Genomic DNA, 25,897 nt, shown 5'->3' on the forward strand with positions numbered 1-25,897 from the left:
AAATTATCCAAAGGATCTCTAAGCTTTCTCATTTCATGTAGAAATTTACCGTAGTAGTTAATTGCTCCTAGAAAAGACCGCAATTCACTAATATTCTTGGGAGGCGAAAATTGTAAAATTTTTTTAATTTTATTTTTATCTGGATAAACGCCTTTTTTGTCAAAATGGTAACCAAGGTATGTACACGAAGTTTTAAAAAATTTGCATTTTTCAAAATTCACTGTAATGTTGTATTTTTTTAAACGTTCAAATACCTGTTTTACAGCTGCTATATTTTCTTCGCGTGTTGGTGTGGCTACAATAACATCGTCCAGATAAGGAAAAACGCCTTTAATACCAGAAATAATTGATTCCATACACTGTTGAAAAGCACCAGGAGCCGATCTCACACCTGGGGCAAGCCGATTAAAAGTGTACAAGCCACGATGAGTGTTAATAACTAGTAGTTTTTTCGTGTCATCGTCGACTTCTATTTGCATGTAGGCATTATTTAAATCAATTATTGAAAATATTGAACAGTTGTTAAAATTTATAAAAATTTCATCTGGAAGAGGTAGTGGAAACGTGTGAGGTTCTAGCTGATCATTTAGTCCAGTGGAGTAATCCCCACAAATACGTAGATTACCAGAAGCCTTTTTCACCACCACAATGGGTGCAGCCCATTCAGAAAAATTTATTGGTGAAATGATACCTTCACGTTCAAGTTTTTGAATTTCACTGTCTAGTTGATCTTTTGCTGCATACGCTACTTGCCTTTTAGGACGAAAAACAGGAACAGCTTGTGGTTTAAGTTGTAGGTGAACTTTAAAATGAGTGCAGTGTCCAATTTCATTCCTAAAAACTTCTGGGTATGTTTTACGCAATTCAGATTCTGTGAGTGTGTTGTTAACTTGAAGTTGTTTACACGATGTATAAGAATCAATGGGTTGGTTCCACAATTTAAATTGTTCCATTAAGTCAGAACCGAAAAGATTTAAATCAGGAAGTGATGATACCAAAATGTTGCATGTTTGGTTTTGATTATTGATAACCACTGTACACTGAAACTGACCTATTATGTTAATTTCATTTGTAGAAGCATCTCTTGGCTTGTGCTGAGAAATTTCTAAAGTTGGTTTACCAATTTTAACCCAGTTCTTATTTGAGATGATCGTGACATCCGAACCAGTATCATGTTGAAGAGAGAGATTTACATTGTTAATTTGTAGTGAAATGTATCGTCTATTTTTACATGCTGCTGTGGTTGCATATACGCTTTTTATTGTTTTACGCGTTTTCTTGAAATTACTTTTATTTTGATGTTGCTGATTATTTTTGCTTATATTTGGCTTTTTATCTGGAAAGCATGAGCAAAATCCTTCCTTATGTCCAACTTTACCACACTGTGAGCATTTGTGTGTTGTATAACCACAATCACGGACAAAATGCATATTTCCACATTGCCAGCACGGTCGCCTTGGCTTTAGGTCTTTATTAGCATTCTGTGGTGTCCGTTGCTTGGAACTATGAACTGAGTTGACATTTGGATTTTCATTTGTTGAAACATCGCGTTTAAGACTGTTGATACGTTCCACTTCAGCGACTAAATTATCCAAATTCAATTGGTTTTGCTCCGTTTCAGACTCTAGTAGAGTCAAAAGTCTCGCTTTATATTCTTGATCCTTATGCGATGACAATCCATTATGTGTGTGAAGATAAATATTCCTAGTTAAATATGTTTTGACGTAACGACTTAGAAAAAAACATATTTAACTAAAAAGTTAAATATGTTATGACGTAACGATTTTAGACCTGAAAATTAAATTTTTTCGACAAATCGACATATTTAACTGCAAAGTTAAATATGTTTTTTAAATAACTTAGCTAAAATTCATAAAGATCATATTTTATCAAATTTTATTAAAAAAAATAAACTTACATATTTTGTAAACTTTTAAAAACTTATACATGACTAAAATTTGTATGCCATTTAAAGTTTTATTTTTGCTAAGGCTTAACTTTATTGATCTTTTGAGGCATTTTGCCCAAAATAAGGCTTTGGCCCAAGTGGACGTATAAGGGAGAGGCACGCATAACCACCATATGGAAAATGTGTGCAAGGGTCTTAGTTCTCACACTACGTATATAGAATTCCCGAATTGAATTTATGGGATTTTTAACGAAATTTTGAAAAAATGAACTTGGAGAAAGTTCTTGATTTATCTACGAGATTTGGTCAAAGTGGGCATATAAGGGAGAGGCATGTATAACCACCATATGGAAAATGTGTGCAAGGGTCTTAGTTATCACATCCCGTTTACAGAATTCCCGAATTGAATTTGTGGGATTTTTAACGAATTTTTGAAAACAAATTATTTGAGAAATTTCTTGATTTCTCTAAAGGATTTGGTCAAAGTGGGCATATATGGGAGAGGCACGTATAGCCACCATATGGGATATATGTACAAGGATCCTAGTTATCATATTCCGTATATAGAATTCCCGAATTGAATTTGTGGGATTTTTAACGAATTTTTGAAAAAAAATTTTTGAGAAATTTCTTGATTTCTCTCAAGGATTTGGTCAAAGTGGGCATATATGGGAGAGGCACGTATAGCCACCATATGGGAAATATGTACAGGGGTCCCAGTTGTCACATCCCGTATATAGAATTCCCGAATTGAATTTGTGGGATTTTTAACGAATTTTTGAAAACAAATTATTTGAGAAATTTCTTGATTTCTCTAAAGGATTTGGTCAAAGTGGGCATATATGGGAGAGGCACGTATAGCCACCATATGGGATATATGTACAAGGATCCTAGTTATCATATTCCGTATATAGAATTCCCGAATTGAATTTGTGGGATTTTTAACGAATTTTTGAAAACAAATTATTTGAGAAATTTCTTGATTTCTCTAAAGGATTTGGTCAAAGTGGGCATATATGGGAGAGGCACGTATAGCCACCATATGGGAAATATGTACAAGGGTCCTAGTTGTCATATCCCGTATATAGAATTCCCGAATTGAATTTGTGGGATTTTTAACGAATTTTTGAAAAAAAATTATTTGAGAAATTTCTTGATTTCTCTAAAGGATTTGGTCAAAGTGGGCATATATGGGAGAGGCACGTATAGCCACCATATGGGAAATATGTACAAGGGTCCCAGTTGTCACATCCCGTATATAGAATTCCCGAATTGAATTTGTGGGATTTTTAACGAATTTTTTAAAACAAACTATTTGAGAAATTTCTTGATTTCTCTAAAGGATTTGGTCAAAGTGGGCATATATGGGAGAGGCACGTATAGCCACAATATGGGAAATATGTACAAGGGTCCTAGTTGTCACATCCCGTATATAGAATTCCCGAATTGAATTTGTGGGATTTTTAACGAATTTTTGAAAACAAATTATTTGAGAAATTTCTTGATTTCTCTAAAGGATTTGGTCAAAGTGGGCATATATGGGAGAGGCACGTATAGCCACAATATGGGAAATATGTACAAGGGTCCTAGTTGTCACATCCCGTATATAGAATTCCCGAATTGAATTTGTGGGATTTTTAACGAATTTTTGAAAACAAATTATTTGAGAAATTTCTTGATTTCTCTAAAGGATTTGGTCAAAGTGGGCATATATGGGAGAGGCACGTATAGCCACCATATGGGAAATATGTACAAGGGTCCTAGTTGTCATATCCCGTATATAGAATTCCCGAATTGAATTTGTGGGATTTTTAACGAATTTTTGAAAAAAAATTATTTGAGAAATTTCTTGATTTCTCTAAAGGATTTGGTCAAAGTGGGCATATATGGGAGAGGCACGTATAGCCACCATATGGGAAATATGTACAAGGGTGCCAGTTGTCACATCCCGTATATAGAATTCCCGAATTGAATTTGTGGGATTTTTAACGAATTTTTTAAAACAAATTATTTGAGAAATTTCTTGATTTCTCTAAAGGATTTGGTCAAAGTGGGCATATATGGGAGAGGCACGTATAGCCACCATATGGGAAATATGTACAAGGGTCCCAGTTGTCACATGCCGTATATAGAATTCCCGAATTGAATTTGTGGGATTTTTAACGAATTTTTTAAAACAAATTATTTGAGAAATTTCTTGATTTCTCTAAAGGATTTGGTCAAAGTGGGCATATATGGGAGAGGCACGTATAGCCACAATATGGGAAATATGTACAAGGGTCCTAGTTGTCACATCCCGTATATAGAATTCCCGAATTGAATTTGTGGGATTTTTAACGAATTTTTGAAAACAAATTATTTGAGAAATTTCTTGATTTCTCTAAAGGATTTGGTCAAAGTGGGCATATATGAGAGAGGCACGTATAGCCACCATATGGGAAATATGTACAAGGGTCCTAGTTGTCATATCCCGTATATAGAATTCCCGAATTGAATTTGTGGGATTTTTAACGAATTTTTGAAAAAAAATTATTTGAGAAATTTCTTGATTTCTCTAAAGGATTTGGTCAAAGTGGGCATATATGGGAGAGGCACGTATAGCCACCATATGGGAAATATGTACAAGGGTGCCAGTTGTCACATCCCGTATATAGAATTCCCGAATTGAATTTGTGGGATTTTAAACGAATTTTTGAAAACAAATTATTTGAGAAATATCTTGATTTCTCTAAAGGATTTGGTCAAAGTGGGCATATATGGGAGAGGCACGTATAGCCACCATATGGGAAATATGTACAAGGGTCCTAGTTGTCATATCCCGTATATAGAATTCCCGAATTGAATTTGTGGGATTTTTAACGAATTTTTTAAAACAAATTATTTGAGAAATTTCTTGATTTCTCTAAAGGATTTGGTCAAAGTGGGCATATATGGGAGAGGCACGTATAGCCACCATATGGGAAATATGTACAAGGGTGCCAGTTGTCACATCCCGTATATAGAATTCCCGAATTGAATTTGTGGGATTTTAAACGAATTTTTGAAAACAAATTATTTGAGAAATATCTTGATTTCTCTAAAGGATTTGGTCAAAGTGGGCATATATGGGAGAGGCACGTATAGCCACCATATGGGAAATATGTACAAGGGTCCTAGTTGTCATATCCCGTATATAGAATTCCCGAATTGAATTTGTGGGATTTTTAACGAATTTTTTAAAACAAATTATTTGAGAAATTTCTTGATTTCTCTAAAGGATTTGGTCAAAGTGGGCATATATGGGAGAGGCACGTATAGCCACAATATGGGAAATATGTACAAGGGTCCTAGTTGTCACATCCCGTATATAGAATTCCCGAATTGAATTTGTGGGATTTTAAACGAATTTTTGAAAACAAATTATTTGAGAAATATCTTGATTTCTCTAAAGGATTTGGTCAAAGTGGGCATATATGGGAGAGGCACGTATAGCCACCATATGGGAAATATGTACAAGGGTCCTAGTTGTCATATCCCGTATATAGAATTCCCGAATTGAATTTGTGGGATTTTTAACGAATTTTTGAAAAAAAATTATTTGAGAAATTTCTTGATTTCTCTAAAGGATTTGGTCAAAGTGGGCATATATGGGAGAGGCACGTATAGCCACCATATGGGAAATATGTACAAGGGTCCCAGTTGTCACATCCCGTATATAGAATTCCCGAATTGAATTTGTGGGATTTTTAACGAATTTTTTAAAACAAATTATTTGAGAAATTTCTTGATTTCTCTAAAGGATTTGGTCAAAGTGGGCATATATGGGAGAGGCACGTATAGCCACCATATGGGAAATATGTACAAGGGTCCCAGTTGTCACATGCCGTATATAGAATTCCCGAATTGAATTTGTGGGATTTTTAACGAATTTTTTAAAACAAATTATTTGAGAAATTTCTTGATTTCTTGTGCGATGTTGGAAACATGCAGACAATGCCATCCAACGACACTGCTCGAAAAGTTAGGAGCGAAATGTTACAGAAACTAAATAGAGATAAAGACCTTGTTTTTGACATTTTGCTTATGCAGCGAGAAAAGGAATGGTCTCATTTTATACAAAGGGTATCTACGCCGCAAGAAATATATTTGTTTTCAGAGGAACAATTGCGGCTTCCAGGAAAAAACAAGGCAGCTCTTCTTCGGAAAAGTAGGAATACCTTATTTGTGGATTCTACTGGTTGTGTTGTAAAAAAATTCGATAAATATTCTAAAAGGGTCTTCCTATATACAATTTTACTTCATGCTGCTAATAAAGGCAACAAAGGTATTGTTATTCCTTTGGCAGAAGCCTTATTATCAAGCCATTATGTGGAAGACATTATGAAGTTTTTTATGGATGTTAAAGTTTTCTGTATTCTAAAAAAAATAAATTGGCCTTTGTCCAAAAGAATTTGTATCGACTACAGCTGGGCATTAATAAATTCGTTAAACAAAGTAATTAATAACATGGATTCTATAATTTACCTGGAAACATGTGATAGAATATTAGAAAATAATGAAAAGCTTAACCCGAAATTTGTAGTAATACAAATTTGCTGCGCCCACTTCTATAAAATTTGTGTTAAGGATATTAAAGAACACACTGCTGGCAATACCAACCAACAAAATTTTTATAAAAAAATTATGATAAACGCTATAAATATTTCTAATATTGCGGACTTCTGGGTTTGGTTCAAATATGTTACAATTATATTATTGTCCAAAAATCTAAATGATAATGTCAAAGAAGCTATAAAATATTTCAAATCAACAGTTGATGTAGAACAATCTGTACCTGAAATAAAATTAGAACAAAAAACCAATACACAAAACTTGCCTAAATATAAAAGAAGTCCATTTTATAAAAAAGGTTTGAATATCTACAACAGCATGGATATAGATCAAAAGCAAGGCGGAGAAATAAATGACTTTTTAAATACTAAGTATTATAATTTAATTCTAAAAAGATATGTTCCATTTGTTGTGCTGTGGTCCAATGTAATGGGTGTGAAAATTGACAATATTGGCAAAACACGAATTTCCAACGCGCCTATTGAAAGTTATTTTAACATTAACAAAAATATAACACTGGAAGGAACTCGTCACATAAGGCCAACCGTTTATGTTAGAAAATCGAAACGCTATATCCAAGCCAAAATAAAAGAAATTGATAATTTAAAAGACTTAGCTCAAAAATCCAAAAAACCAAAAGCCACTAAAAGAAGAAATGAATTATTAATTGAAGATATGTGGAAAAGAAGCTCAAAAAAAGCAAAACAAAATGTTAATTTAACACAATTAACTTGTGAAAAATCGTTTAAGGAAATCGACAATTATAGTCACCCAGAAACAAAATCAAAAAAAGCAAAAGGCTATAAAAGAAAAAATGAAAAGTTGATAGAGGATATTTGGAGAAGAAGTCCTAAAAAAACAAAACAAAATTTAGATTTAACTGAAATGGAGACTGCAAAATATTTTAATGAAGCTGAAAATTTAAAAGATATAGAACCAAAATCCCAAGAACCAAATACAACAAACCTGAACTTAATAAAAAAATATAGTAGCATGATGCTTGTAGAAAATATTAGATGTATATTATACGACTATAGTGATGTTTTCCGTAACTTGGAAAAACAAATTCCAGATTTCACACGTTCAATATCATTACATGACTTCCAGTCTTTGAACCCAAGGAAAGAAATTTATAACACCATAATAGAATTGTATTCCAACATTATATTTTTAAAATATAATATAAAAAATGCAGAGTGCCTGCCGTGTGAAATTGGGATGGCCATATTTAATAGTAAATCTGTTACTAAATTTAATGATCTTCAAAATTTCAAAATAATGGAAATTGTAGTAATACCCATTCATACACTAAATCATTTTACGTTTGTTTATGCAGATTTTGAACGAAAGGAGTTTTACTATATTGACCCCATGGGAGCCACTGAATATGAGTCGAAAAAAAAATTTGATACATTTTTAAAATGTTTAAATGAGGAAGAGAAGTGGACTTTGAAAATGGTCGATCACTATAAACAAAGAGACTCATATAATTGTGGTGTTTTATGCCTTCAGCTAATAGAGGCACTCCTGACAAAGAGGTCACTTGAAGTCTTGTCAAACCCAGATGTGTACAGAAAAACAATAAAACAAGATTTAATAGAATTTGGTAGCGACAAAATTAATTGTTTACACTGCGAAGGTGACAATATTACTTCTAAAGTCAAATGCATTAAATGCAATAGAGGTGTAGACGCAGGATGTTGGAATTATATTAAAGAAACAACCAACCTAAATTTATCACACCCATTTCAATGTATATTTTGTAAATGAAATAAACTATATTAATTATATTAAAAAATACTAATACAAAAATGTAAGAATCAATTTAAATTTAGTTTTTATTTTTTAGTTTTTATTATTTAATCCACGAATTTTTTTTTCAAAAATTCGTTAAAAGTCCCACAAATTCAATTCGGGAATTCTATATACGGGATGTGACAACTAGGACCCTTGTACATATTTCCCATATGGTGGCTATACGTGCCTCTCCCATATATGCCCACTTTGACCAAATCCCTTATAGAAATCAAGAAATTTCTCAAATAATTTGTTTTCAAAAATTTTTTTAAAATCCCACAAATTCAATTCGGGAATTCTATATACGGAATATGATAACTAGGATCCTTGTACATATATCCCATATGGTGGCTATACGTGCCTCTCCCATATATGCCCACATTGACCAAATCCTTGAAAGAAATCAAGAAATTTCTCAAATAATTTGTTTTAAAAAATTCGTTAAAAATCCCACAAATTCAATTCGGGAATTCTATATACGGAATATGATAACTAAGATCCTTGTACATATATCCCATATGGTGGCTATACGTGCCTCTCCCATATATGCCCACTTTGACCAAATCCTTTAGAGAAATCAAGAAATTTCTCAAATAATTTGTTTTAAAGAATTCGTTAAAAATCCCACAAATTCAATTCGGGAATTCTATATACGGAATATGATAACTAAGATCCTTGTACATATATCCCATATGGTGGCTATACGTGCCTCTCCCATATATGCCCACTTTGACCAAATCCTTTAGAGAAATCAAGAAATTTCTCAAATAATTTGTTTTAAAGAATTCGTTAAAAATCCCACAAATTCAATTCGGGAATTCTATATACGGGATGTGACAACTAGGACCCTTGTACATATTTCCCATATTGTGGCTATACGTGCCTCTCCCATATATGCCCACTTTGACCAAATCCTTTAGAGAAATCAAGAAATTTCTCAAATAATTTGTTTTAAAAAATTCGTTAAAAATCCCACAAATTCAATTCGGGAATTCTATATACGGGATATGACAACTAGGACCCTTGTACATATTTCCCATATGGTGGCTATACGTGCCTCTCCCATATATGCCCACTTTGACCAAATCCTTTAGAGAAATCAAGAAATTTCTCAAATAATTTGTTTTCAAAAATTCGTTAAAAATCCCACAAATTCAATTCGGGAATTCTATATACGGGATGTGACAACTAGGACCCTTGTACATATTTCCCATATTGTGGCTATACGTGCCTCTCCCATATATGCCCACTTTGACCAAATCCTTTAGAGAAATCAAGAAATTTCTCAAATAATTTGTTTTCAAAAATTCGTTAAAAATCCCACAAATTCAATTCGGGAATTCTATATACGGGATGTGACAACTAGGACCCTTGTACATATTTCCCATATTGTGGCTATACGTGCCTCTCCCATATATGCCCACTTTGACCAAATCCTTTAGAGAAATCAAGAAATTTCTCAAATAGTTTGTTTTAAAAAATTCGTTAAAAATCCCACAAATTCAATTCGGGAATTCTATATACGGGATGTGACAACTGGGACCCTTGTACATATTTCCCATATGGTGGCTATACGTGCCTCTCCCATATATGCCCACTTTGACCAAATCCTTTAGAGAAATCAAGAAATTTCTCAAATAATTTTTTTTCAAAAATTCGTTAAAAATCCCACAAATTCAATTCGGGAATTCTATATACGGGATATTACAACTAGGACCCTTGTACATATTTCCCATATGGTGGCTATACGTGCCTCTCCCATATATGCCCACTTTGACCAAATCCTTTAGAGAAATCAAGATATTTCTCAAATAATTTGTTTTCAAAAATTCGTTTAAAATCCCACAAATTCAATTCGGGAATTCTATATACGGGATGTGACAACTGGCACCCTTGTACATATTTCCCATATGGTGGCTATACGTGCCTCTCCCATATATGCCCACTTTGACCAAATCCTTTAGAGAAATCAAGAAATTTCTCAAATAATTTTTTTTCAAAAATTCGTTAAAAATCCCACAAATTCAATTCGGGAATTCTATATACGGGATATGACAACTAGGACCCTTGTACATATTTCCCATATGGTGGCTATACGTGCCTCTCCCATATATGCCCACTTTGACCAAATCCTTTAGAGAAATCAAGATATTTCTCAAATAATTTGTTTTCAAAAATTCGTTTAAAATCCCACAAATTCAATTCGGGAATTCTATATACGGGATGTGACAACTAGGACCCTTGTACATATTTCCCATATTGTGGCTATACGTGCCTCTCCCATATATGCCCACTTTGACCAAATCCTTTAGAGAAATCAAGAAATTTCTCAAATAATTTGTTTTCAAAAATTCGTTAAAAATCCCACAAATTCAATTCGGGAATTCTATATACGGAATATGATAACTGGGACCCTTGTACATATTTCCCATATGGTGGCTATACGTGCCTCTCCCATATATGCCCACTTTGACCAAATCCTTTAGAGAAATCAAGAAATTTCTCAAATAATTTGTTTTAAAAAATTCGTTAAAAATCCCACAAATTCAATTCGGGAATTCTATATACGGGATGTGACAACTGGCACCCTTGTACATATTTCCCATATGGTGGCTATACGTGCCTCTCCCATATATGCCCACTTTGACCAAATCCTTTAGAGAAATCAAGAAATTTCTCAAATAATTTTTTTTCAAAAATTCGTTAAAAATCCCACAAATTCAATTCGGGAATTCTATATACGGGATATGACAACTAGGACCCTTGTACATATTTCCCATATGGTGGCTATACGTGCCTCTCCCATATATGCCCACTTTGACCAAATCCTTTAGAGAAATCAAGATATTTCTCAAATAATTTGTTTTCAAAAATTCGTTTAAAATCCCACAAATTCAATTCGGGAATTCTATATACGGGATGTGACAACTAGGACCCTTGTACATATTTCCCATATTGTGGCTATACGTGCCTCTCCCATATATGCCCACTTTGACCAAATCCTTTAGAGAAATCAAGAAATTTCTCAAATAATTTGTTTTAAAAAATTCGTTAAAAATCCCACAAATTCAATTCGGGAATTCTATATACGGGATATGACAACTAGGACCCTTGTACATATTTCCCATATGGTGGCTATACGTGCCTCTCCCATATATGCCCACTTTGACCAAATCCTTTAGAGAAATCAAGAAATTTCTCAAATAATTTGTTTTCAAAAATTCGTTAAAAATCCCACAAATTCAATTCGGGAATTCTATATACGGGATGTGACAACTAGGACCCTTGTACATATTTCCCATATTGTGGCTATACGTGCCTCTCCCATATATGCCCACTTTGACCAAATCCTTTAGAGAAATCAAGAAATTTCTCAAATAATTTGTTTTCAAAAATTCGTTAAAAATCCCACAAATTCAATTCGGGAATTCTGTAAACGGGATGTGATAACTAAGACCCTTGCACACATTTTCCATATGGTGGTTATACATGCCTCTCCCTTATATGCCCACTTTGACCAAATCTCGTAGATAAATCAAGAACTTTCTCCAAGTTCATTTTTTCAAAATTTCGTTAAAAATCCCATAAATTCAATTCGGGAATTCTATATACGTAGTGTGAGAACTAAGACCCTTGCACACATTTTCCATATGGTGGTTATGCGTGCCTCTCCCTTATACGTCCACTTGGGCCAAAGCCTAATTTTGGGCAAAATGCCTCAAAAGATCAATAAAGTTAAGCCTTAGCAAAAATAAAACTTTAAATGGCATACAAATTTTAGTCATGTATAAGTTTTTAAAAGTTTACAAAATATGTAAGTTTATTTTTTTTAATAAAATTTGATAAAATATGATCTTTATGAATTTTAGCTAAGTTATTTAAAAAACATATTTAACTTTGCAGTTAAATATGTCGATTTGTCGAAAAAATTTAATTTTCAGGTCTAAAATCGTTACGTCATAACATATTTAACTTTTTACTTAAATATGTTTTTTTCTAAGTCGTTACGTCAAAACATATTTAACTAGGAATATTTATCTTCACACACATCAATCCATTTACAAATATAAGGCATTTAAAATTATCCGCAGTGCATTTATTTATTAAAAAATTTTCACAATGGCGATTTACTTTGGCTGCGTAACTGATTATGTCTTCGTCTTCTTTTTTTACATTTGTTATACATTTTACACGAGTACTGAATAGACTCTCTTTCCTTCCAAAAAGTTTTTTCAAGATGTCCACTGTTTGTTGGAATGTGACGTCACGAGGTTGTTTTGGAAGTAAGTAGTCTTTGTATTTGTTAAAAACGCCATTACTAACCTTTCTCAACAATAACCTCACTTTTGCAGCATCATCAAGTTGATCTGCATCAACCTGGAAAACATCTTCATAGCGCTCGTACCAAGTGCCGAAAATCTGGTTTTCTTCAGGTTCGTAGGTAAACTCACGTATATTTTTCGATAAAATGTCCATCAAGGCTTCTGGGGCAGTTACACTTGCAGAAGGCGTTGTTGACCCACTTACATTACTTGCCGTTGATCCTTGTGTAGCAATAATCAGTCTTTCCATTAGTTGGTGTTGTTTTTCCATAGCCTCTTGTTGACGCGCTAGGAGTTGTCCAACCACTTGTTCCAAAGAAGTCATTGTGTTTATTAATTTCACTCGCAACAAAAAAAATAAAACGATCGTGTTTTTTTTTTATATTGCAATGTCGTTGCAATTTTTTTTTATGTTTAAAATCCTCGTCGCCAATTGTTATGGTTATCAGGTGGTTGAGTGAAACAATGGAGTTTAATTCTAACCCAAAGTTAACCTTTATTTAAAAACAATAATTAATAATAAAACAAATAACAAATCAATTTAAAATAGTTACCGCGTATATGACTGTGTGATGTTTACTAGACGACTTAACAATGTACAATAAACATAACAAAATGTAATAGCGGCAAACTATGTATGTATGACAATATAAAAGTATGTATATAAGACAATATAAAAACGACAGTTATAATTTTAGTACAAAGAACATAGAAGTTGCTTATTTGGGGTTGCCAACAGTTGATATTTTAGTTCAAGGATTTTCATTACAAATACCAACACAACACTGCAGCAGAGAGAGAAAGAGAGAGTGAGTGTATTTAAACAACCCAGCAGTTTTACAACAAGTCCAAAGCTCACATTTAAAAGGTAGTTTTCCTTAAAGTCTAAAGACAAGACAATAGACTAGACTATAGACTCGACTAGATACTAGACTAAAACCTAGACTATAAAGTAGACAATAGACTGAACCATAGACAAGACTGTAAGCTAGACTATAGACTAGATCATAGACTCGACTATAGACTAAACCATAGACTAAAATAAAGACAAGACCATAGAATAGACTATAGACTAGTCTATAAACTATACTATAGCATAGACTATAGACTAGACCATGGACTAGACTATAGACTAGATAATAAACTAGACTGTAGACTAGACTATTGAATAGAATATAGACTAAACCATACAATGGACTACAGACTAAACTACAGTGTAGACTAGACTATAGAATAAACCATAGACTGAAATATAGACTAGATTATAGACTACACTATCGACTAGATTATAGACTAAACTATAAACTAGACTATAGACTAGGTAATAGACTAGATTATAGATCTAAACCATACAATAGACTGTACTGTACAATAGAATATAGACTAGACCATAGACTAGACCATACTATAGATTTGATAATAGACTAGATTATAGACTACATTATAGACTAGATTATAGACTACATTATAGACTAGATTATTGACTGGACTACACTATAGACTAGACGATAAACTAGACAATAGACTAGAATATTGACTAGACTATAGACTAGACTATAGACTAGACTATAGACTAGACTAAAGACTAGACTATAGACTAGACTATAGACTAGACTATAGACTAGACTATAGACTAGACTATAGACTAGACTATAGACTAGACTATAGACTAGACTATAGACTAGACTATAGACTAGACTATAGACTAGACTATAGACTAGACTATAGACTAGACTATAGACTAGACTATAGACTAGACTATAGACTAGACTATAGACTAGACTATAGACTAGACTATAGACTAGACTATAGACTAGACTATAGACTAGACTATAGACTAGACTATAGACTAGACTATAGACTAGACTATAGACTAGACTATAGACTAGACTATAGACTAGACTATAGACTAGACTATAGACTAGACTATAGACTAGACTATAGACTAGACTATAGACTAGACTATAGACTAGACTATAGACTAGACTATAGACTAGACTATAGACTAGACTATAGACTAGACTATAGACTAGACTATAGACTATAGACTAGGACCTATAGACTAGACTATAGACTATAGACTACTATAGACTAGACTATAGACTAGACTATAGACTAGACTATAGACTAGACTATAGACTAGACTATAGACTAGACTATAGACTAGACTATAGACTAGACTATAGACTAGACTATAGACTAGACTATAGACTAGACTATAGACTAGATATTGACTAGACTAGACTAGACTATAGACTCGACTATAGACTAATTCTGTAAACCGGCCTTTAATCAAAATCAAAGTCTCTCCGAACTACAGGAAACGGTTGGTTAACTTTACAAAGAAAATTGTGTGCGTGTGTGTAAGTAACATTTTTATTTTAATTAAAATCCTGCCAGACGCACTACTTCTTTACTGTTCTTTTTCTCTTGATTTCTTTATGGTTTTTGCATTTTAATTTTCTTTTTTTTTCAGCTGTATGTAGCCAGCAGTATGTAGTAACTTGGCGCTTAAGTAAGTATGGTTTAAAAAAAAGAAGAAACACTTACTTTGTGGTATGAGTCTGCTACTTTGTGGCCATATAAATTACCAAGAGTACAAAATTTAATATGACTGTTTTAGTTAGTATACAATATATATTTTTCTTTCCCTACGCCCCATTAATGACTTTAAGCAAGAAATAATAAAAATATGAAAGAAATGAAAGAAAAAAATTTTAGAAAAAATTAGAACGAAAAATATTAAAATGCATGTTGGACACTTTGTTGCCACAACTATGTCAACTATTTTAACCTTAAGGCGGTTGGGTTTTAGTTTTTATTTCATTCTTTCTCGATGACATTTTGGTATGCATGTTGGCACAACAGATTAAGGAAATTATTTAAGTTTTTCTTTTTTTTTGTTGTTTAGAAAGCAGTTAAACTTAAAATATAACTAATTTCATAGAAAACAATTGAAATAAAGAGAAAAGTAGCAGAGTTTTAAGCAACAAAAAACGAAATTACACCAAAATTTTTAACAATTATTATGGAATTGTCAACACTTAAAAGAAATTCATTTAAATTTAAAAGTTTTTATAAAAAAAGCTTTAAGAGTAATTATCTTTACAATATTTAAAAGCTTTTAGTTGTTATTAAATCTCTAGATTAGAATATAACCTAGACTATAGACTAGACTATAGACTAGACTATAGACTAGATTATAGACTAGACTATAGACTAGACTATAGACTAGACTATAGACTAGACTATAGACTAGACTATAGAATAGACTATAGACTAGACTATAGACTAGACTATAGAGTAGACTATAGACTAGACTATAGACTAGACTATAGACTAGACTATAGACTAGACTATAGACTAGACTATAGACTAGACTATAGACTAGACTATAGACTAGACTATAGACTAGACTATAGACTAGACTATAGACTAGACTATAGACTAGACTATAGACTAGACTATATACTAGACTATAGACTGGACTATAGACTAGACTATAGACTAGACTATAGACTAGACTATAGACTAGACTATAGACTAGACTATAGACTAGACTATAGACTAGACTATAGACTAGACTATAGACTAGACTATAGACTAGACTATAGACTAGACTATAGACTAGACTATAGACTAGACTATAGACTAGACTATAGACTAGACTATAGACTAGACTATAGACTAGACTATAGACTAGACTATAGACTAGACTATAGACTAGACTATAGACTAGACTATAGACTAGACTATAGACTAGACTATAGACTAGACTATAGACTAGACTATAGACTAGACTATAGACTAGACTATAGACTAGACTATAGACTAGACTATAGACTAGACTATAGACTAGACTATAGACTAGACTATAGACTAGACTATAGACTAGACTATAGACTAGACTATAGACTAGACTATAGACTAGACTATAGACTAGACTATAGACTAGACTATAGACTAGACTATAGACTAGACTATAGACTAGACTATAGACTAGACTATAGACTAGACTATAGACTAGACTATAGACTAGACTAGACTAGACTATAGACTAGACTATAGACTAGACTATAGACTAGACTATAGACTAGACTATAGACTAGACTAGACTATAGACTAGACTATAGACTAGACTATAGACTAGACTATAGACTAGACTATAGACTAGACTATAGACTAGACTATAGACTAGACTATAGACTAGACTATAGACTAGACTATAGACTAGACTATAGACTAGACTATAGACTAGACTATAGACTAGACTATAGACTAGACTATAGACTAGACTATAGACTAGACTTAGGACTAAATCCTAGACTAGACTTTAGAATAGACTATTAAAAGATGTCTATAAAAAGCAGACACATGCTTCAACAAGTCAAACCAGTCAGAGAGTCTTGTCCTTTTGATCCATAAGTCTTTCATTTTTACCTTGAAGCCCTGAATGCTTAATAATTTCCAACTTTTCAATTAAGTTTTTTTTTTAACAATATTTTTGCTTAACAAAATATTAAAACAAATTTTAACAAAATTCCATTTATTAGCAATTGCGAGCAGCACGAACATTTTTTAACAAGAATAAAATTTATAGAAAAATATAAAAATAAAATGTAAATTTTCTTTTCTTAAATTTCAATTTCAAACAACCTTTGTTTTTACAAAAAATGGTAAAATTTATATTATTAAATATAATAAATTATTAATAAATGTTTTTTTTTTCACATGCGTCTAGGCACGAAAAGAGTATTTCAAATAACGACTTTTTTCAAATTTGTTCAGTAATTCCTCTGTAGACAACACCTGACTGCAGAATATATTCCAGTAGTTTTACAAAAAGTCAAGGATTCCTTTTTAGAGAGAAATTTTTGCCAAAATCTTAATATTTGATGGATTTGAATTAAGATTTTTTTGTAATACAAAGGGAAAGCCGAATAACAATTTAGCTTTAAGTTCTAGCATATACCAAATGGCTACTTTACTATCTCTAAGTAAACTAAGGGGTAATAAATTAACACTTTTCTTATTCTTAATTAATAAAAGAGAGTTGTAACTTTAAAAGTTATTCTTCATTAATGAAATAAGTGGTTTTAAATCTCCAATTTCGGGACAGCTACTTCGAACTATAGGGTATATTTTAGTATGTGTTAGTTTGTGTAGTTGTGTGTTTTTTTAGTAAATTTACAGTAAAACATCACGTTACTTTATTTTTATTATTTTTTATATAATCAACTCAAAAATATTATATTTTTCAACATGCATCAGATGTTTGGCAAAAAAAATACTTAAAAAAACATACGGCTCCGATAGAAAAAAGGGGATTTTGAAAAGAGCTGTAAACTTCGTAAAACAAAAATTTTTCAAAAAAAAAAAAAAACAATTATATAATTTTGTTAAAAACTGTGTATACCTTAACTCAAGTTTAAGCTAAGTTTTAGTAATATATTTAATTAAACTTCTTGCAAAAATCTGTCACTATTTATTGTCTTACCATATGTATAGCAAAATCCGAAAAGAAAAAACCTAAAAGGTAGCAGCAGTAGCATGTGCCTGGCACTTGCTCACTCCACGCCAGAGCCCAACAATCAGAAAAGCCCAAAGAAAAAAAATAATGGTTTCATAAGATAGAAAAATAGAAAGAAAAAAAAAAACAAACAATTTAAACGCGTTCGAAAACACCGAACAAGAGAAATAATAATGAAACGTGATATATTTGGGATTCTGTTTTTTTTTGGGATTCTGTTTTTTTTTTCATTATATCGACAAGTTGGGTGTTGAGTAATTTCGTCGTTTGGATTTTTTTCTGTTTTCAAAAAATCATCAGTTTCTTTTATTATTTTAGTTTTATAACTTAAGCATTTAAATTGTATAGAATTTCAAGGGGGGAGGGGGTTAAATTTATGGAATTTCTTTAATATTAAAGAAAAACCTACAAAATATTTCATAGATAATCGAATAACGTTAAAACTTTGATAAACGATAACCAATTTAACCAGATTGGTAGTAGACTAGGATTAGTATCTTCCAAAAATATATAGTTTGTAACCAGTTCCAGTCCTGTATAATTTTAACGGCTTTTTGAAAGAAAAAAAATTGAAATTTTCAAGTGGACCTAACGGGCATTTGGAGAAGACATGAATCGGCTCACCGTCAGAGTGGAAGTAGCCTAGGACTAGTTTCTTCCAAAAATATACAGTTTATATCCAGTTCCAGACCTGTATAATTTTAACGTTTTTTTTTAATGTAAACTTTCTCAAAAAAATAGTGGAATTTTCAAGTGAATCTAACGGGCATTTGGAGCTGACATGAATCGGATGACCGCCAGTTAGAAGTAGCCTAGTACTAGCAGCTTCCAAATATATACAATTTCCAGCCCTGTATAATTTTAACGAATTTTTGGAAAAACATCAGCTTTTGCAAGAAATTGAGGAATTTTCAGATCGATCCAAAGGGCATTTGGAGCAAACATGAATCGCGTGATCGCCAGAGTGGTAGTAGCCTATGACTAGTACCTTCCAAAAAATATATAGTTTATGTCCAATTCCATCCCTATATAATTTTAATGATTTTTTGAAAAAACATATTTTCAAAAAAAAAAATTATTGAATTTTCAAGTGGATCTAAGGGACATTTGGAGCAGACATGAATCGAGTGTCCACAAGAGTGGAAGTAGCCCAGGACTAGCACCTTACAAATATATATAGTTTATAACTATTTCCAACCCTGTATAATTTTAACGATTTTTTAAAAAAACTTTCTCAAAAAAATATAGTGCAATTTTCAAGTGGATCCAACGGGTATTTAGAGATAAAATGAATCGCATGACTGCCAGAGTGGAAGTAGCCTAGGACTAGCTCCTTCCATAAATATACAGGGTATATGCAGTGACAGCAATGTATAATTTTAATGATTAAAAAAACACCAATTTTCCCAAAAAAATATTGGAATTTTCGAGTGAATCCAAAGGGCATTTGTATATATAGAATTTTTTTCCGGATCGGCCTACAATAGATCGTAGCTCCCTCTTCTGAAAATAACTTAATCGTAATCAACTCGTTACTTTAATAATGATATATTTCAAATTCCGAAGATATCTGGGGTCTTCAAAAGAATTGATTTCCAAAGACAGACAAGAAATAATGATCCAGCCTATATATACTTTATAGGAGCTAGAAATTATGGAAATTTTATTTATATTATATTTATAACTCTAATTTTATTATAATTATAACTCTAAAATAGAGTAAATTAAAAAAAAAAAAAAAAACTTATTGCTGCACGCTCTAAATATAACGAACATTTACATTACATTAAAGTACTTATTTGGGGCGTCTTCTACAAGTTTATAGAGGAAAGAGAAAATACTATATACAATTATTACAAACCTACAATTAAATACAAATAAAACTAAATAAACGCCTCTAGATAAATTATAAAATTTCAAACTTCTCAAACTACATAAATATGTAGTTTACAACTCTTATCTTTCTTGGCTTTAACAGAGATGCTTAAAAGAAATTCTACAATTATGAATAAAAATCCCCCAAAAAGTACTATTTATGTCATAATAGTACCTACAACCAATTTTGTACCTATGGTAAACATCAGTCTATTCAAATAGCCTCAAGTATCATTAAGAGCAAGACTTTTTAAAAAAGGTATAAAATCCTATTAAAGTACTTTTACTTTATGTAGATTAGAACTTTCCCCTTTTTAAAAAGTCCCTTTTGAAAAAGCGATATTATGTATATTTATCACCATCTCTGTTCTACATTTATCCCAGTTTTGCACTAATCTTTACAATTACAATTATAAATAGGAAATACGAACTAAATAACAAGACCCAGTTTTACAGCGCTTCTAAAACTCCTCAAAACATGAAAGAAATAAAAATGTTAGATGAAAGCAAAAAAATAAGAACAAAAACGACGCTAAAAAGATGGTTTAGAGGAGATTGTAAAGAAAATAACAAGAAAAATTTATAGAAAATACACACACACACTTTTTTCCTAAATAGAAAGAAATCATTGTTGTAATTGAAACCAAGCAACATTTTTATTGTCGTCTGCTGTTCTAGAAAGAAAATACTATGTATAAGAATAGAAAAACAAAAACAACTTTAAATGTATATAGATATTTACTTAGTCGAATACAAGAAGTAGAAGAAGAAGACGTTGGTAAAAAATTAGTAACAAAGATTGCGTGTTAGATTCGTAAACAACACCACCACCAGCAGCAACACCTCTATCCAGCAGATTTTCAAAGGGTCCCAAAGCTACTTGGCAAATAATTTAATTTATTTGTCTTCTCTTTAATACAGAGAAAAAGTCAATACTTAAGAGTCTCTAAGTAATCGAGCTGGTAATGAGTTGTCATTCAAGATACTTCTGATTTACTTTAGAAATTAATTATTCAACTCACCAGCAATTATTCTTAATTCATAACACAACCACTTCTAACTGCAGGGTATTAACAGTTAAAAAAAATCTAATAAACACAGATACACACTTATACGCACATAAAAACAACAACAACAACAAAATCTATTACTACAACAAGTATTTTCTTTTCATTTCTTTTATTTATTAAAAGAAAGTTATGAAGAAGAGTTGTTACACAAAGGTGAGTGTGAAAGAGTGTTTATTGTTGAAGAATATTTTAGAGAATGGGTGTAAGAGAGAGAGTAGGGAACAGAAGAAAAAGCTTACAATAAATAAATAAATAACTGTTAAAAAATATAAGAAGGTATTCTAGCATAATAATCACTTTGGTACCCCAACGAAAAAAAAAAGTATAAAAAAAGAAACAATAATCTTATTGAAGAAAAAATGAAAGAAATATAAGAAGAGAAAATACAAAAAAAACTAAAACTTAATAGTCTTATAAAAATGTCTGCTGCTAATTTTTATGTTCTAATGAATAGTTTTTTTTATTTTTCAACAAAAGAAAGAACATCTCTTTAGTAGAAAATATTTTTACGCTACTTAAAAAAAGACACCAAGTGATTAGATACAATAAAGACGATAGAACTGCAATTGAAAGATTTTCATATGTTTTTACATCAAGAAATCAGTAATGAACATCAGCGAAATAATATAAGAAGAAGTTTAAGACATAGTGAGTCTGTACCCGTAAAGCAAAATAATTAAACAACACCGTTCAATGCACTGCAGAGTAACTAACTAACTAACTAACTAACTAACTAACTAACTAACTAACTAACTAACTAACTAACTAACTAACTAACTACTAACTAACTAACTAACTACTAACTAACTAACTAACTAACTAACTAACTAACTAACTAACTAACTAACTAACTAACTAACTAACTAACTAACTAACTAACTAACTAACTAACTAACTAACTAACTAACTAACTAACTAACTAACTAACTAACTAACTAACTAACTAACTACTAACTAACTAACTAACTACTAACTAACTAACTAACACTAACTAACTAACTAACTAACTAACTAACTAACTACTAACTAACTAACTAACTAACTAACTAACTAACTAACTAACTAACTAACTAACTAACTAACTAACTAACTAACTAACTAACAACTAAACTAACTAACTAACTAACTAACAACTAACTAACTAACTAACTAACTAACTAAACTAACAAACTAACAACTACTAACTAACTAACTACTAACTAACTAACTACTACTAACTAACTAACTAACTAACTAACTAACTACTAACTAACTAACTACTAACTAACTAACTAACTACTAACTACTAACTAACTAACTACTAACTAACTAACTACTAACTACTAACTAACTAACTACTAACTAACTAACTAACTAACTAACTAACTAACTAACTAACTAACTAACTAACTAACTAACTAACTAACTAACTAACTACTAACTAACTAACTAACTAACTAACTAACTAACTAACTAACTAACTAACTAACTACTACTAACTAACTAACTAACTAACTAACTACTAACTAACTAACTAACTAACTAACTACTAACTAACTAACTAACTACTAACTAACTAACTAACTAACTAACTAACTAACTAACTAACTAACTAACTAACTAACTACTAACTAACTACTAACTACTAACTAACTAACTAACTAACTACTAACTAACTAACTAACTAACTAACTAACTAACTACTAACTAACTAACTAACTAACTAACTAACTAACTAACTACTAACTACTAACTAACTAACTAACTAACTAACTAACTAACTACTACTAACTAACTAACTAACTAACTACTAACTAACTACTAACTACTAACACTAACTAACTAACTACTAACTAACTACTAACTAACTACTAACTAACTAACTAACTAACTAACTAACTAACTAACTACTAACTAACTAACTACTAACTAACTAACTAACTAACTAACTACTACTAACTAACTACTACTAACTAACTAACTATCTAACTAACTAACTAACTAACTAACTACTAACTAACTAACTAACACAACAAACTAACTAACTAACTAACTAACTAACTAACTAACTACTAACTAACTAACTAACTACTAACTTACTAACTAACAAACTAACAACTAACTAACAAACTAACAACTAACAACTAACTAACTAACTAACTAACTAACTAACTACTAACTAACTAACTAACTAACTAACTAACTAACTAACTAACTACTAACTAACTAACTAACTAACTACTAACTACTACTAACTACTAACTAACTAACTAACTAACTTAACTACTAACTAACTAACTAACTAACTAACTAACTAACTAACTAACTACTAACTAACTAACTAACTAACTAACTACTACTAACTAACTAACTAACTACTACTAACTAACTAACTAACTAACTAACTAACTAGGTAGGTAGGTAGGTAGGTTGATAGGAGGATGTATACTACATCAAATCCGAAGAAATACACCTAGGCCACTATCGGGCCACTAACTAACTAAGTAAATAACTATGTATCTACTTATCTACTTATCTATCTATCTATCTATCTATCTATCTATCTATCTATCTATCTATCTATCTATCTATCTATCTATCTATCTATCTATCTATCTATCTATCTATCTATCTATCTATCTATCTATCTATCTATCTATCTATCTATCTATCTACCTATCTATCTATCTATCTATCTATCTATCTATCTATCTATCTATCTATCTATCTATCTATCTATCTATCTGTATCTTTCTATCTATCTATCTATCTATCTATCTATCTATCTATCTATCTATCTATCTATCTATCTATCTATATATATATAATCTATATATCTATCTATCTACTATCTATCTATCTATCTATCTATCTATCTATCTATCTATCTATCTATCTATCTATCTATCTATCTATCTATCTATCTATCTATCTATCTATCTATCTATCTATCTATCTATCTATCTATCTATCTATCTATCTATCTATCCATCTAAATATTACAAGCGAATTTGAACAGTTTTATTACTTATGAGAATATTTTTTCATTAAAGGAACGCTGAAAACATTTCGAAAAATCCGTACGGTTTTACTAAAATCAAGTGCAAAATGCTCGATTCAGGTACAGATCCGTACATATTATGAGAATTTTTAGGTTTGATTAAAGCTCTAATTGATTTGAAATGAAAATAAGATTAATTTAAGAATGTAAGATTAATTTAAGTATGCCAAAGTGTGCTCGATTTAAGCACGATTGGTATTTGATTTTAAAATACCACACTTAGACATTCAAAACTTTCAAAAAAGCAATGAAATCAATTTTTACAAAACCAAAAACAACTTATAAGGATTTTACGCAAGGAAGAATGAAATTTTATATCAATAAAAGAGAGCAGTGTAACCGTCAGTGTTAAACAGCTAATACGTTCTAGACCTATTCTACAACAGCTATAGTGTAAAAAAGCAATTATCACAAAATATCTTAAAACATTAACCACATTTGACATAAACGCTATATAAATTTACCACCTACACAAAAATATCCATCTACGATTAGTTAGATCTACCATAAATAACATATTTATTAACAATTTTATATTTTATCTGTTAAATAATAACAAGAAATCTTAAACAAAAAGTGTGTTAAATACACACAACTGTGTTAAACTTTTGCTAAACACACAACAAAAAAACCTAAATAAATAGTTTAAATAGAAACTTTATGAACTCGCAAACACCTTAAATGTTTTTTATGACTATTACTTTTTTGTCTTTCAAAAAAAAAAAAAAAATCTAACGAAAATGGAAATATTACACTATTTCAGCCATTCATTTATAGTTTTGTTTGTAAAACGGATTTGTTAGTAACGGTTTAGAAAAGCTATTACCCCAACTAACTAACCAAGCAGTCAAGCAACCAACCATTTAGATAACTGCCGCAATCTCTAGCATTAAAAACTAATGATAGGTGTTACTAAGTAAGTACCAAAGATGAAAAAGTACTTTTATTTTGGTACTTTGCAACTAAAAATACTATTCATTTCTAGAAAAAAATTTGTTAAACCAAATTTTGACTATTAAGCCCAAAAAATTTTAGTTTCCATCAGTATGATTAACTGGGTTATAACACATTATACTGCCGCTCACTGTGTTTCAGAGTCTTTATGATTTGATTTTAAACTGCGTTAATGCATTTTAGTAGTATGTAGTAGTAGTAGTAGTGTCTATATACATTTTTTTCCTGCTTTTCCAACAATTTTTGTATGAATTATGGCTAAAGTTGGAAAAGCATAGAAACAGCTAACAACAAAAACGTTAGTGTTTAATGTTAAGTTTTCGCTTCGTTTTTATTTATTTATTTCTCTAAAAAGTGCTGAAAGCATAATGAGATAAAAGAAAAAAAATATGTATATTGTATAAAAACCGTTAAAATAAAACCAGTTATGACTTAAACACCATAAGAAGTTCAGTCTGTATTAAAACTTATTAAAATTAGAATTTCCATTAAAATTTAGAGAGAGAGACATACATAAATACACTTAAAAATAATTTTCTTTATAAGGAAATTTTTATTTATGTATGAACTAATTAAGCTTAAAAGAAATTGTCATTAAGGCAACAAAATTTTAAAATTTAATAAAGCGAAGATTAACACAGTTTCCCAAGACTGAGATTAACTTTAGTTTATGGTTTTTAAACAAATCATTAGCAGAACAAACATATTTGCAATGATTTATTAAAGTTTAAACTTTTTTAAAATATTTTTCAATAATTTCCAACATATATTTGAAAAAGTTTTAAAGCATGAGGATTCATTAAAATACTT

At 30.9% G+C, this 25,897-nt stretch overlaps 1 protein-coding gene across 4 annotated transcripts in view; it reads right to left on the reverse strand.

Annotated features, from left to right (window-relative positions):
* Positions 1-25,897, reverse strand: part of LOC119609457 (protein roadkill-like) — a 167,362-nt gene that overhangs the window by 106,440 nt on the left and 35,025 nt on the right. The window lies entirely within an intron of this gene.

Source organism: Lucilia sericata, unplaced genomic scaffold, assembly GCF_015586225.1.
Source record: "Lucilia sericata isolate MDLA Ls3-8-SP2 unplaced genomic scaffold, ASM1558622v1 Contig000983F_arrow, whole genome shotgun sequence".
NCBI lineage: Eukaryota > Metazoa > Arthropoda > Insecta > Diptera > Calliphoridae > Lucilia > Lucilia sericata.